General features: G+C 41.5%; 1 long non-coding RNA gene across 1 annotated transcript; it reads left to right on the top strand.

Moving 5' to 3' along the window:
• Positions 1–11,679: 11,679 nt before the first annotated feature.
• LOC107835188 (uncharacterized) lies at positions 11,680–15,023 on the top strand. The gene is made up of 2 exons (XR_001661019.1): positions 11,680–14,815; positions 14,868–15,023. It is a non-coding gene; the product is annotated as an uncharacterized LOC107835188 (long non-coding RNA).
• Positions 15,024–15,508: the final 485 nt, after the last annotated feature.

Genomic DNA, 15,508 nt, shown 5'->3' with positions numbered 1-15,508 from the left:
TGACTTAAAATTTTAATAGTAGGTAGTGTGTCTCATGTGGAAGCATGAATTATTTGTGACAGTTTGTGAAATTGGAATATCCAACTCGAAACTAACTTAACTGCAGTCGGTAACACAATAAAACCACCGGGATAAAGTTTGTTTTGGTCTGTGGCCTGTAAAGATGGCGCCGAGCGACTGGACCTAAACGCCCCACAACGTCTGACGCAGTGACGTTGGTCCCAAAGCTCCACTGGCCAATCGGAGCTGGACATAGAAGGCAGATCTCCTCATTAACATAACGATGCACATGGAAAAGTAAAAGCAGGCGAGGAGGCCATGACAAAAGAACGAGAGCTTGTATAAGGAGAAGACTAAAAAAATACCAACTTTTTTGACAAAACGCATGTTTAGGGGAAATGAAAAAGAAAATATTGTCGAGAAAAGTCGAGCTCATCCCACTTCCCCATGCTGGAGATTTTAGTTTAATGATAACAATGAATAAAGTTATCTTTAAAACTGATTACACAGGTGATATCAAGACCCAACAGTAGAGTCAGACGGTAATAAAATTAATCTGGTTGTGTGTGTTGTTATTGTGTCTTGCAAACTTTGCTTTAATTCTACTTTTTTCAATTTAATCATAAAAAATCATAGTTAGCAGAAAGAGAGTCATGGAACAGGAAGAGCAGGTTTCCTGAAGAAAGAGGAAGTTTCCAGCCTGCAGTGAATATAAATGGTTGGAGTGCTCTTTTCAGGGCATTAAAGGTTTAAAGAATAAAATCTAAATATTTTTGAGTAATTGGATAAAACCCAGAGTAAAATACTTAAATTAATAATGATAACTTGTGATTAAACCAATAATTAATATTGGTTTAACCAGTGGTTGATGTTGGTTTGATTATAATAATATTTAACCCGTTCTCTTATACTTATGGAAGTACTTCTAGGTGAAACTAGTAACTGTAACATGGTGTCAAATAATTAGATTTCCAGAAATGTCTGTAATAGCTCACATCATGATTATAATAAGAGTAACTAACACATAATGGTTATTATAAAATTACAAATGAATGCTAAATCGGAGAAACTAAGATGTTATAAATGTGATTTTGACATTGAACTTGAAATGTGGTGAGGTGCGTAACTGTAACTAAAGATCACTGATGTTGGGTTGGAGGTAGATGGTAGGTGAAAAGTCAACGGAAATGTCACTATCATAGATAGAACTGAGGGGGTGAAAGAACTGGCAGCACGAAGGAAAGAGGAAGTGAGATTTTGAGACTAGATCTGCACCATGTGTTGAGATGTTGATCTTTGAGTTTTAAAGAAAACGGAAGGTTCAAAGTTGAGTGGAAGAAAGGTTGAGGCTAACTGAAGACACTTGATGTCAAGGAAAGTACGCACCGGACATGCAGAAAATGAGAGAAACTGTGTACATGGGGCATAAAAGTATATGCAAATGCAGAAACGGGGTTCTTTGTTCCGCAGCGTTTAAGTCGAGTACACTCGGAGATGCAGAATCAACGGAGGGCTGCGTGATGACACCCCGGGACGATGAGACTGCTCGCTGCACAAGGAAGGAACAAGATCCGTTTACCCACAACCCGGGACTCTGATTCGACTGTGGCCCCAAACTCAACCCAAAAGATTTCACAAAGACAGGACTCCATCCATGGACGTTAAAGTTTTCTGCTGCCAAGGATTGTCTCTGCATCTGGGTTCGAGTAAAACTGCCTCCCCCAAAGCCTCCATTTAGATTTAGACACAGTGTGGGGTTTAGAATTAGGTGTGTTCGTTATTCTGCAATAGCCAGCCACGCCTTAATCTCACCACCGACTGACTACTGACCAGCTCTCTGTCTAACAGGTCCGGAAAATCCCTGAAACCTGGGTCTTACCCTAAAATAGGTGTACAGGAGATTCTCTGTTTAAACTGGTGGCGGAGAAAACTCGTCTAGCTCTAACTACCTTCAGATCCAGAAGTTACGGCCCTTTTCAGTTGAGAAACAGTCGGCAGAGTAGCCCTCACTGCCGCATAGCTTCAACAACCACTTCTGTTAACGGTAGCTTTTCTCCTGAAAATAACGTGCAATTGTTATCGGCTAGATTGGATTTAGTGACTTAGATCTAAGTCCCAGGGCCATTATTTTAACACTCACCAAAGGAAAGTACGAAGCCACCACATCTCTAGAATCATGTATGTTAACTTTACTATTTATCAAGAGAACCCTTAATGATCAAACTGACTCAATTAACCTCAATGTCCACAATTTCTATTACTTTTTAATGGGTATTTTATTATGCAAGCTTTAGTAGGGGTAAATGACAAGCAGAGTTTCTTTCAGAGGTTACAATTCACGACAGCATAAAATCAAATTAAAATCAATCTTAACCTACTCTCTTTCCTAACCCTAATCTGTGTCACCAGTTCCACTAAGCGAGGCTTTTGGGGGGGCAGTTCAACTCACACCCGGTGGCAAGTTGATCTTGGCAGCTGAGGTCCTCAGATGTCCTTGGTTAGAGTCTCTGTCTTGGTGGAGCAAAGTTCTCTTTACAGAAAAGAAGCAAAGTCGATCAGTCCGTTTTCCAGTAAACGAACAGGATCTTCATCACCGAGTGACCTTTGTCTTTTCTCCAAGTCCACCACAGTAGAATACGGATCATTGGGTGGAGGCAGAGGAGCCAACCGAATCGGGAACCGAAGCTGGGGCTAGTGGATCTTGTCCCTTCTAGGCGGCGCGGAGTTTCAACTCTCCCTCGGTCCCAGGGTGTGGTCCTCTGCTGGTCTTCAGCCTGCGCCCTTTCGTTGTCTCTTCCTCAGCGCCTCGGACAAAGAACAGTTTCCTCCCCAGCTTGCTGGCTTTTTAAACCTTCTTGGTTCATAGTTGTGTATGGGAGAGGTCTCATGACTCATCCCTCCTGATTATTTCATCGGAAAGTACCTCTCCTCCCCAACTCTGCTCCACCCTGAATTTGGAAATACCCAAATTTTTCTTGTCTGACTGCTGCAACTCTTGTCCGTTACTTCTCTTTTTCTCCTATTGGCCATTTGGCAGTTATTGCCTTTTTCGGAGATGTTCTGAGGCCTCCGCCCAGCTTAGTGTACTGCCTGTAACACAGTTTGCAACTCTTTTCCTCCTGTACTCGGATCCACAGCTTTCTTATAATATCATGAAACCCAATTAACTCAAAATACAACAATAATTAAGCTGTTACCATTACTACAGATCATGAATACAGAGTATATACCATGAATACAGAGTATATATTTCAACTATACGTTACAGACATTGTGATTACAATAACAGCAATCATCTCACTATTACACACATGTGTACTTTATAATCATTTCAATCATTACACACATATATATGCAATCTATATTCCATTTCTTTAATCATCATTAAATCATCATACAAAGTCACTGTTGTCCTCCAGGCCCGTACTCCGTTTTCTGCATGTACCTAGAGAGATCTCACACGCCCAGGCCAGTTTTCTCGACAGGTGAAATTTCTAAATTTTCTTAAAAATATTGATTACTTAATACTTTGTAATTGCTGTGTGTCTTTTTCCCCTGCTAAAGCTTGCTAATAAAAATACTAAAGTCTAATTTGATGTTGTGGACAGTTAAATTAATTGAGTCAATGAGATTTAATTCTTCTGATTAATGTGAAATCAATGTTAATGGTCTTAGTAAATTATGGTGGCTTCGTACGTTCTTTAGTTCAGATAAATAATGACCCTGGGACTTATTCCTAGTCTCTAAAATATCTAAGTGCACATTAATGACAGAGAAAAAGCTGCCGTGAACAGACGTGGTTTATGAGCTCAGACACCGGCGGAGCTACTCCGATGTCTGAATCATGGACTGAAGCGGGTCATAACGTCTTGGATGAAGGTAGTTAGAACGAGTCTTTCCAGAGCCCAGCTTAAACAAAAGTTCTCTACATCCTTATCTGCGGTAATACCCAGGAATTAGAGGCTTTTCGGACCCGTGAGACGGAGAGCTGGTCGGTAGTCAGTCCGCTGAAGGTTAGGAGGAGTTAGGGGCGTGGCTGAGTACTGTGGATTAACAATATATACATTTCTTGATGACAACAAATGTGTAAGGACAAGGAAAAATTAATTATATATTCATGCTTTTATTTTTTATTATGTCAATTCTGGTCCTCCATATTATTTACAATAAAAACCTATTCTGAGTGGGATTATTGTAGCCATAAACATTAACCAGAATAACATGACATCCTTCAGAATAGCAGCCAATCAATGACCAAACTCATCTGCCTTGTATGGAATCACTTGTCCAGGAAATCTGTTGAAGCAGATCTACTGGATCTGTGGCTGAATAGGATTCTGTCTCTCCACTGATTGGTCCAGAAGACGTGTCTGAAGCACAGGAGTGAGTTTCTTGTAGAAAAACAGATTTTTGTCCCTTACAATAAAGAAAATGGCTTTTCTAATTGTTTTTTAGACCCAATGAGTTGAGACAAATGAAAGATAAATTGGCTTTCAGAGAAAATATTAGCTGGAAATCTCGCAGCAAGAAGAAATAGTTCTGGATAAATTTAAAAAAACAAGAACGAGAGAAAGGGTTTACTTAGGTCGTAAACTAATAAAGAATTCCTCTGTGAATATAATCCCACATAGATCTGAAGTTTGTTTTCTATTCGCTTCAAAGTTATGATTCAGATCTGGATGAGGCGGCCATTTATGGAGCTATAGGGCCAGCAGAAAAACAGCCTTTTCTCCTGCTCTCCTATTGGCTGATGTGTGATTTTCTCCTGCTCTCCTACTGGCTGATGTGAGGCCACAGGGCTGCACTGGCAGCCAGATCCTCCGTCTTTGGATCCTCGGTAAATTTAACTCCGGCATCTTGACAGATTTTNCGGACAAAGAACAGTTTCCTCCCCAGCTTGCTGGCTTTTTAAACCTTCTTGGTTCATAGTTGTGTATGGGAGAGGTCTCATGACTCATCCCTCCTGATTATTTCATTGGAAAGTACCTCTCCTCCCCAACTCTGCTCCACCCTGAATTTGGAAATACCCAAATTTTTCTTGTCTGACTGCTGCAACTCTTGTCCGTTACTTCTCTTTTTCTCCTATTGGCCATTTGGCAGTTATTGCCTTTTTCGGAGATGTTCTGAGGCCTCCGCCTAGCTTAGTGTACTGCCTGTAACACAGTTTGCAACTCTTTTCCTCCTGTACTCGGATCCACAGCTTTCTTATAATATCATGAAACCCAATTAACTCAAAATACAACAATAATTAAGCTGTTACCATTACTACAGATCATGAATACAGAGTATATATCATGAATACAAAGTATATATTTCAACTATACGTTACAGACATTGTGATTACAATAACACCAATCATCTCACTATTACACACATGTGTACTTTATAATCATTTCAATCATTACACACATATGCAATCTATATTCCATTTCTTTAATCATCATTAAATCATCATACAAAGTCACTGTTGTCTTCCAGGCCCGTACTCCGTTCTCTGCGTGTACCTAGAGAGATCTCACACTCCCAGGCCAGTTTTCTCGACACCTCCGCACAATAATTCAGGCAGTGAGTGACTTTTTTTCATCACAAATTCTTATGTGTCTGCAGCTAGCTTTGCTAACATCACGTTAACGGAGCTTACCTTCTTTGAGCTACTTTTCTAAGTGACGAAAAAGTTAGACGTAGTCCCCACCGTCTGTGAAAGCGAAGCGATGTTGAGTTAGCTGTGGCCATCGGATTTCTTACTATTTTTGCAGCGCTATTATATTACTGACGATTAGACAAACATTTTCTGCCGCTGAGAGAAACCCACTGCTCATGTCCTGGAGCGCCGCGCGCAAGTGGAAGGTGAGGTGAGGTGGGTGGGGTGGGGAGGGGAGAAACACGTAGTTGCTTGGATTTTAATTGGTGCGTTTTACATCCACTGAAAACAAAGATGTTAACAAATAAACTGGACAGTATGCTGTACGTTTAGTGATATATTCACAGTTGCGGTCTCGACTTGTCTTGAAATAAAATGCCGAGTCCTCAGAGCCCGAGACCGAGACAAGACCGAGACCAAATGCGGTCGAGTCTGAGACGAGACCGAGACCATCAAAAAATGGTCTTAAGACCGGTCTCGAGACCAAGACCAACTTCGAGTACCACAACACTGGTGCTGGGTGTACGACCTCTCCGCTGATTTGAGGAAGAGTTGTTTCATTTCCACAAGTAGCGTTGATCTCAAAGTTCACCTCCAGCCGTTGAATCTAAAAACTGAAGTGTCGGACAGGGGCATTTTGCCCTAGCTCAACTTGGAGGTGAAGAAAAGTAAGGTAAAAATAAAAGTGAGAAAATCTCCCAGTCCTTAGGTCTGAAGTAATCCAGTTATTATGTCGATAATGTAAATATAACCATAAAAATTGTGACTTTAAAAATAATTCACAGGCAAAGTTATCAGTAAGGACGGGAGAAAGCAGGATAAGCTGTTCCTCCTTCAGCTGCCAAATCGATCACAGCAAGTTTCAGGAAAAAAAAAAAAAAAAAGATCATACATAGAGCTAAACAGCACCTGTGACGGTACCTTGCTGTAATTGGGATTAGCCTTTAAACAGAACCCACGAGGAGAAGATAATGAAATCATGCCAGGCACACGGAATGCTATAGGGTGCTGCTCCTGCAGCCACCCCACCCACCACCGCTGCAACAGCTCCGTCTGCTCCAGTCCCAGCTGATGCGGTCTCAGCGGAAAGTCAGCTGAACGTTCCTGCTGGTACAGTCGCGCAACAGCCCCAAAACAGGTTGTACCCCTTATTGGAGGATTTGAGTCCACCACCATACGTAGGAGACCCAGCTCCAGTAGAACAAACACCAATTAAACAGCAGCCTTACAGCCTAAGACCAAACCCCAAAAAAGTAGATAGATATAGTTCTGGGTCCCTGGAGGAAAATGCTGAAACATACCCCATGATTCAAGTCCCCAATGCAGGAGAAGGTGCGCAACACTTATATGTTTTTAGACCCTGGACTTTAGAAGAGGCCAGGAAGGAATAACACCTGCAGCAGAGGATCCCGATAAATCGGTAGAAGACATGACAGGATTAATTCATTCTTATAGACTGAATGGGATAGAAACAGGGGAAGTCGCCATGTCTTCACTAGGGAAAGACTGGGCAAAAGTAAGGGGAAATTATACGGGGAAAATGACTCAAAATAATGGATTAGCCCCATCACCTACCCTGATGGGCCTGAACTAGAACTAAAAGATGAGTTTAAAGCACAATGGGATCTGTTATGTGAAAGAGTTAAAACAGTTTTCTGCAAAAAGGCAAACTACAGTCATTTGGCAGGGATAAAACATAAAGCTGGGGAGGAAGTAGATGACTTCCGTTTACGATTTGAAAAGGAGTTCAAAGTTCATAGGGGGATCACTTTGGAAGAAGGGGACAACAGTGCATATCAGCAACAGCTGAAAAATGCTTTGCTCTCAGGCTTTCGCCCCGAGATTGAAAACTGGATAAGAAAACACCTGGTTGAAGTAGAAACTCCCCCTGTCTTACAACTAATCATGTGGGCACGCCATGCTGAAAAAGTAGTTAAAAAGCCTAAAACAGGACCAGATGTTTTTCATCTGCAAGATTTTGGAGAACCAGAAAGCTCTGCCTTTTACCACGCACCCCCTCTCCTCCTCCCCTGCCCCAGCGGCCGAGGGAGAGGCAGAGGAGGTCGCTATGGGCAGCGACCCCTAAGCTATACTCCACAAAGCCCACAGAACCAAGATAGTTGCTGGAATTGTGGCGATCCCAACCACTGGTCAAGGGTTTCCCAATTAAACAAATCAGGCAACAGGAGGGGTGGTGGAGGAAGGAGACAACAAAAGCCAAACTCCTCAGCATGACTAGACTCCACCATACCCCAACAAAACACACCACCAGACTAAATTGATGAAATGGACATATGTGCAGCTTGGGATCTATTAAATGCATTAAAAGAAAAACCGTACATTACACTAATGGCTTGTGGAGAAGAAATTGAATTTCTATGTGACACCGGTGCATGCAAAACAGCTTTAAAAAGTAAAATACTAGGTGTAAACCCCACACATGAATCCATCTGGGTGAAATTTGCCGATGGACAAACACATAGAGAAAATATGTCAAAACCTACACCTTTTGAGGATCCAGGAACAGGAATTAAAGTAGCAGCTTCAGTTGTAATGTCACCTAAATGTCCAATAAACCTTTTAGGTAGAGACCTAATGACAAAACTAGGGACAGCAGTAGTACCGGTGCAAGGTGGCATGAGAGCAGTCAGACTAAAACACTGTGATCTGTACACAGTTCAAAAAGATGACAAAATTTAGGGAAGCTCGAGGACAGCTGACCTCACTTGAAACAGAAATGAAATATGGTGAACTGCATGTAACAATGAACATCCTAAATGACCCACAGGATGATTACAGGCAGAAGTTTTTAGAAACTGCTCCTGTAACACTGGCTGTGACTGACATGTACACAGACAGAAGGTCTTATGCAGCTGTGACTGTGCTCCTTCCAACTAGCCAAACATAAATGTATAAGTTACCTGCTACACCTGTTAGGATTTGGGGAAGGCTGGTTGAGGCGTCTCTAGTTTCTCCACCAGGGGGCATCCTGGGACCTTCTGGAGGGCGTGGACCTGCAGCTGCACACCTGCTGCCACTTACCATTGTTTGGAGGAGTGAAATGTGTGGTGACAACACCACACATTTCACTTTTCAAACCACATAACATCACATGGGCAGATGTAGGTAACAGGACCAAAATGGCTGTTGGAGCCACTCATTTCAAAGATGGAGGAGACGGTTGGAGCTACAGTCCCAGCTGTGATGTCTGGAAATAATCACTGTGTGAAGTTGTGACAGGCACAGCTCAAGTTCATGCATTTGAGTGACACATGAACATATTTCTTACAGAAAAAGAGGAAGCTGAACTAGCTGAGCTTCCAGAAAACTTGTGGACAAAAGATCCGTTTGATGTTGGGTTACTTAATTCAATTCCTCCAGTACAAATTAGAGCAAAATCCAGCTGGAGGCCGAGAGTAAAACAGTATTCTTTAAAACCGGAAGCACTGGACGGGATTAAACCAGTAATTAAAGATTTGTTGAAAAGAGGAATCATTAGGAAGTGTTCAGACTCTCCCTGTAACACACCTATTTTTCCAGTTCAAAAAGCAATTAAAAAAGATTTTCGTATGATCCAGGATCTACGCTCAGTAAATGATGAAGTGCAAACCAGAGCACCTAATGTGCCAGATACACACACTTCTAAATTCACTTAAGCCAAGCAATAAATTTTTCACAGTAATTGACCTCAGCAATGCCTTTTTCTCTGTACCCATACACCCAAATTCACAATTTTCACAGGACGAAATATGAGATTTTCGGCAGCTATTGACACCTTGTTCTGCCGGGCGCATGGAGATTGAGGGCTTTCGGCAAGAGGTTTTTGTCAGAGTTGAACACTGCCAAAAATGGTCAAAAATACTGTGTGTCCGTGCTCCCCTATCACCCTCCTCCCCTTGTGCCTAGCAGAGGTTTTCGTATTTAAATGAAGTTGCTGAGTGCCATGCAAATGCAAATCAACTGTTGAGCACCGCCTTTTGACTCTTATTTATTTTTGTAGCTAACCCTTTTTACCTTCTGTTCACCATAAGGAAGTATGTTTGGAGAAAGAATATTAAAACAATCTATCTTATCCATTAAAATATATATTACATGTGTGTTAGGAGCACTGAAAAACGTAGTTTTGGTTGAATTGATTATATAAAAGAAGAATATGCATGATTACATACAATAGACTTTTGTGAAATGTGATCTTACTTTGACATTCCTCCTATCTGAAGATTTATCTTGTGATGGGAGGAATTGCACAACTTAATCAAAAATAATAATAAAAAACATGTTCCAGAGTGGTTCATTGTACCTAAAGTATTTTTGTGAATAATATTCAAACTAATGTTAATGTTCACTGATTGCTTTAAAGACCCAGAGTCATGCTATGTTGGAGTGGTAGTGACACCGTTCCACATCACAATACAGGACTTAAGAAACTACAGATGATTTATCAGTATTCAGTTGCTTAACTCTCAAGTTTAAATTGAAGAACAAAATGGTTGAAAGTATGTGATACCTTCTGATAGGGTATAAACATTTGTATTCTTTTTTTGAAGTTTTGTTAGTTAAGCACTAAATATAACTCACGGACTATGAGTCATATTCTGTATAAACTAAAAAGGAGACAGTTCAAAGTAGAATTTAGTAAATAAACATCTATACATTTAAAAACATTTTAGCAATTAATTATAATAAAAATAAAATATACTGTCACGTAACTTTTGAAAAAATAACTTTTAGAATGTATTTTTCTTCTGTCAACTTTCATTTAACACTCCAGTCCAGTTGGTGGCAGTAATGCGCTTTCATAGTCGGTCAAGCAGCCGCCATTAAACTCCAGAGGAAGATTTGCACCCACGCTAACGGTGCTACTGCGAGACCCAACATGAACGAAAATGCCCGTGCGTTGTGTGAAATGGTGGAAAAAGTCCTATTTCACGAAGTTACTTTTTCAGTATCGTTTTGATATCAAGCAATGTTCCGGCAGAAAACAACAGATGACACCGCGGCGGTCCAACAAGGCCGAACTCACGGTAAGAAAGCTTTAATGAATAGCGAGCACGTGCAGCGAGGCGAGTTGTTTTGTTTGTTAGCATTTATATTTTATTTTGTGTGCAAACGGTAAGATAAAACACCAAAAGTCGTGGTAAGAGACTTGAAGCTAACCCTAAATACAGCATTTTGCGTCATAAGCGTTTGTATGTTGGATCATGCTCAGAAAGAAAGCCACCACAACACGGGCCAGAAGTAGACAAGCATTTTGTACTGTAATCTTTTTTTTTTCTAACTGAAAGATGTTTTTGTTTTTTTTTAGTAGATGTGTTTTTATTTTATACATGTGGTTTCTTTATTTGTAGATGTGTTTTTTTATTTTATACATGTGCTTTCTTTATTTGTAGATGTGTTTTATATGAATGTATGTACATATTTATTTTTCAACAAAAATTAAAAATATAAACTCATGCCTTGTGCTTGGTGTATTTTTATTTCTGGTTTATTTAAAAAAAAATAATAATTTTATTAGGGAGGGGCTTAACCAGGCTTGTAATTATAAAGGTCTAGTGTGTCCAATAGGGAGATATCTACCAACCAATCACATGTAAGTAATGAATTGTGATGTCATTGTTTTTTCACCCAATGACTGACAATTCACGTGGGTCTCCTGTTGCTATTCACATGTGTTGAGATGCTTTACCAAGGCCGAGAAAGAGTCACACGCTGTTAGACAAAGGGCCCATAGGAAAGAGGTACATTTTTGATTCTGTTAGACACCAAGGTCCATTTCTCACGAGAAACAGAAACTTATCAGGCCACAGAGACATGGTGTGATTTCAGGGAGTGTTCTCAGTACATATAATCAGCTACCCTCCTCCTTCTCCTCAGACGCTGAAAATTAATAAAATAAGTAAAGTCTGAATGCTTTTCTTGGCTGATTTTATGCTCCGTGTGTCAATACAAATTATGATTCATCGATTGAGATTCTCATTCTCAACACATGTTAAGTAGAGTTGTTAAGAGCTGTTAACACCTCCCGCTCCCCCCGCACTTTCCCCGCATCTCCCCACCCCCTCTCCCCCCTTTGTAGGATTCCGCATTCAACAGTATTCGACTGCGGCCGGCGAAAACGCACTGCCCCGCCAACTGTCGATATCTGTCGCTCACGAGCTGCGTCCGCGTCAGAATACAGGGTCAAAAATCCCACTTTTCGTCCAGTGTTTGGTTTGCATTAACCTACAGAGGCCAGGGGTACACCCATACCAGATTACCCCAAGGCTACTCGGAAAGTCCAAGCATATTTTGCGAGGCAATTATGACCTGCTTATATGATTTCCAAATATCAGAAAAAAGTCAACTATTAATATATGTTGATGACCTGTTAATAGCATCAGAAAGCGAGGAAGCGTGCAGAACAGACTCACTCACTCTGCTGCACCACCTCTGTGAAACGGGAAACAAAGTGAGCAAAGATAAGCTACAGTGGGTGAGAGAAGAAGTAAACTATTTGGGACACACACTCTCAGATGAGGGAAAGCAAATACAGAAAGCAAGAAAAGAGACAGTAGCTGAAGCACCAAAACCTGAAACTAAAAAACAAATTATGTCCTTCCTCGGACTCTGCAACTACTGCAGGGTCCGAGCAGTAGTTGCTCGGACCCTGAGCAACTACTGCTCAGGGTCCACACAGCATAGTGTGGAAGCAACCACACAGCATAGTGTCGAAGCAACGTTGCTTCGACACTATGCTGAAAAAACTCAGGCTTTACAGGATTTGATTCATGGCACCCCAATGGCCATGACTGACAAAATAACTTGGAATCCAGAAGCTGAAAAAAGATTTACTGAACTAAAACTAGCTTTGATACAGACAACAACTTTAATTCTTCCAAATTATGAAAAGACTTTTGTTCAAACTGTGGGTTGCAAAAATGGATTTATGACTTCTGTGTTAATACAAAGCCATCGTAATAAGCTAAAACCTTTAGCCTTTTACTCAAAGAAACTAGACCCAAGCAGCACAGTCCCTACCAGACTGCGTGCAAGCAGTCTGCGTAGCAGCGTTAGCAGTAAACATGTCAGCAGACATAGTTTTGTTTCACAAAATGGAGCTGTTAGTTCCACACGCTGTGGATGTTCTACTATTACAGAGCAAAATTAATTTGCTCTCACCAGCATGACACCTTTCGTACACAGCGACGCTTTTGTCACAACCACACATTGTGATAAAACGGTGTACAATACTGAAGCCAGCAACATTGCTTCCATTACCAAATGATGGAACTCCACACAGTTGTCTAGAAGCTACTGAACACCTGCAGCTTCCTAGATCAGACCTACAAGACATTCCTTTAGCAACTGGAGAAGTTGCTAAAGGACTTCTCCTTTAGCAACTGTATGGTCCTTTGGATCATGCTCAAAAGACCATACAGGAAAAAATCAGACAGGTTACTCTGTTGTTGCTTTACCTAACAAGGTAATTGAAGCTGAGAAACTACCAAGCACTCATTCTGCACAGGCAGCAGAACTGATTGCTTTAACCAGAGCATGTGCACTAGCCAAGGACATGCACCTGACGGTGTACACTGATAGCCAGTATGTTTTCTCTACGCTGTTCTATTTTGCAAAACAATGGGAACGTAGAGGAATGACAACATCTACAGGGAAACCAGTAACTCATGTGTCCTTGCTTAAAAATCTTTTGCAAGCAATACAACTCCCAGCTAAGTTGGCAGTCTGAAAATGTGCAGCTCATACCGCAGGAAAAGATGAAGTTTCAAATGGTAACAGACTAGCTGATAAAATAGTTAAAGAAGCTGCAGCAGGGAAGCATGGAAAGGACAATTTCTCAGCACAGGCTGAAGAACAACAAATGATTGACTAAACAGTGTTAAAAGACATGCAAGATAACGCGCCGCAGGCAGAAAAACGAATGTGGATAACTAAGGGTGCGAAAATGAATGATGAGAAAATTTTTCAAATAAATAACAAACCAGTTGTCCCAAAGTCTTTATTTAAAGCAGCCGCAATTGTGGCACATGGGCGGTGCCATGTGTCAACAGGGGGAATGATGGGGATGATACAACAACACTTCACAACATATGGATTAAATTCTTACCTAAAATTTTTTTGTTCTGCATGTCCAGTCTGTGTTACACACAATCCTCAAGGGAATATAAGGCCAAAAAGAGGAAGTTTCCCAAAACCCTCATATCCATTTCAAACAATGCATATGGATTTTATTGAACTCACACAAAGTGGACCATACAAATATTGTTTAGTAATGATTGATGCTTTTTCTAAATGGGTTGAAATAGTTCCAGCAAAATATGCAGATGCCTTGACAGTAGCTAAAGCTATATGTAAAACTATTATTCCAACACACGGCATCCCACAGACTATTTACAGTGACAATGGGCCCCATTTTGCAAACCAAGTGATACAAAACATGACTACTCACTTGGGAATGAGATTGAAAAACCACTGTGCCTATCACCCTCAGAGTGCAGGCCTGGTGGAAAGAGCAAATGGTACTGTGAAAAGCAGATTAAGAAAATGCATGGAAGACACTGGCCGGCCCTGCCCAGAATGTTTAGATTTGGTGAAGCTCTATATGAGAATCACCCCAACAGCAGATGGTTTAACACCTTTTGAAATAATTCATGGGAGAGGTTACAGATTGCCTCTGTTTGGTCCGGATTTACAGAAAGCAGATGAAGAATAAATGTTAGTAGATTATATGATCAGAACTCTTAAACTGAAGGAAGTGTCCAGTACAAATTTACTGCCTTCTGATTCTCTTCCTTCGCAGGAGACCACTCCCATCGAGCCAGGAGACTGGGTCTACATTAAAGTCATCAAACGAAAGAACTGGACGAGTCCACGGTGGGAAGGACCGTTCCAGGTGCTGATGACCACACCAACAGCTGTAAAGATTGCTGAACGACCCAGCTGGATACATCTGAGTCACTGCAAGCTGCAGAGAGTGTTGGACCTCTAATCCTGAGTGACAGGGAAGTTCTGGCTTCACAGGGGTTCCATTTTTTAGGGTGGTTCATCTCAACGCCAGTGAAGAAACTCGACAGATCCTCACTCTTTAGTTTGGGGGCTTTGACATCTCTGCGCGCCGACACGCAATGGGGACTCCATATGCCAGATGGATCTTCTACTGCGCTGTGACTGCAGCATGTCTGATGTTTGGAGGAGGAAGTGACCTCACTTTCCACCCACATGACTACAGCACCTACCTGTGGTGGCAACTGATGAACAGAACTGCCCACGAGGAGAACGAGATGAACTGCTATGTGTGTGCGCAGCTGCCAATTGCCACACACAACTCAGGTCTGCGCCTGGGGAACATCACTGATGACAAACAGCTGTGTCTCTATGGCCTGAGCACACAACCACAACTCAACGTCCCCATGCCAAAGGGATGCAAATGGTGCAAAAAGGATTATTCTATTCTACTTCGGACAGGAGATGCCGCAAAAGGACTTTTTGGATCTATGAACTGTTCATTTAATGCTGACGTACTTCCGTTTCCACCGTTTCCACAAACCGCATGGAAAATACCAGAGACCATTTCTTTAGCAGGAGCTAAACCTGGGTCTCTGAGGAGCTGTGTTTACGACAACGGACATGTTTCTCTTGGGATGTTACCTTGGAATTTGTGTAACAAAGTTTACACCTACTGTGAAATGACACCGGATTACATCAATTGCATTGCCTGCAGGGGTCAGAGGGTGACCCTGGCTGCAAAGTCTGGAAGGACAATCCAGACTGTGACGACTTGCTTCAGGAGAGGAAATTCAACATCACACATCGGACGAGAGGATGACAGGAGACAACACTGTGCAGTCCCATAATGCCAGGAGACTATGG

This window comes from Poecilia formosa, unplaced genomic scaffold, assembly GCF_000485575.1.
Source record: "Poecilia formosa unplaced genomic scaffold, Poecilia_formosa-5.1.2 Scaffold1180, whole genome shotgun sequence".
Lineage (NCBI taxonomy): Eukaryota > Metazoa > Chordata > Actinopteri > Cyprinodontiformes > Poeciliidae > Poecilia > Poecilia formosa.
This window is presented reverse-complemented; position numbering and strand designations above follow the sequence as displayed.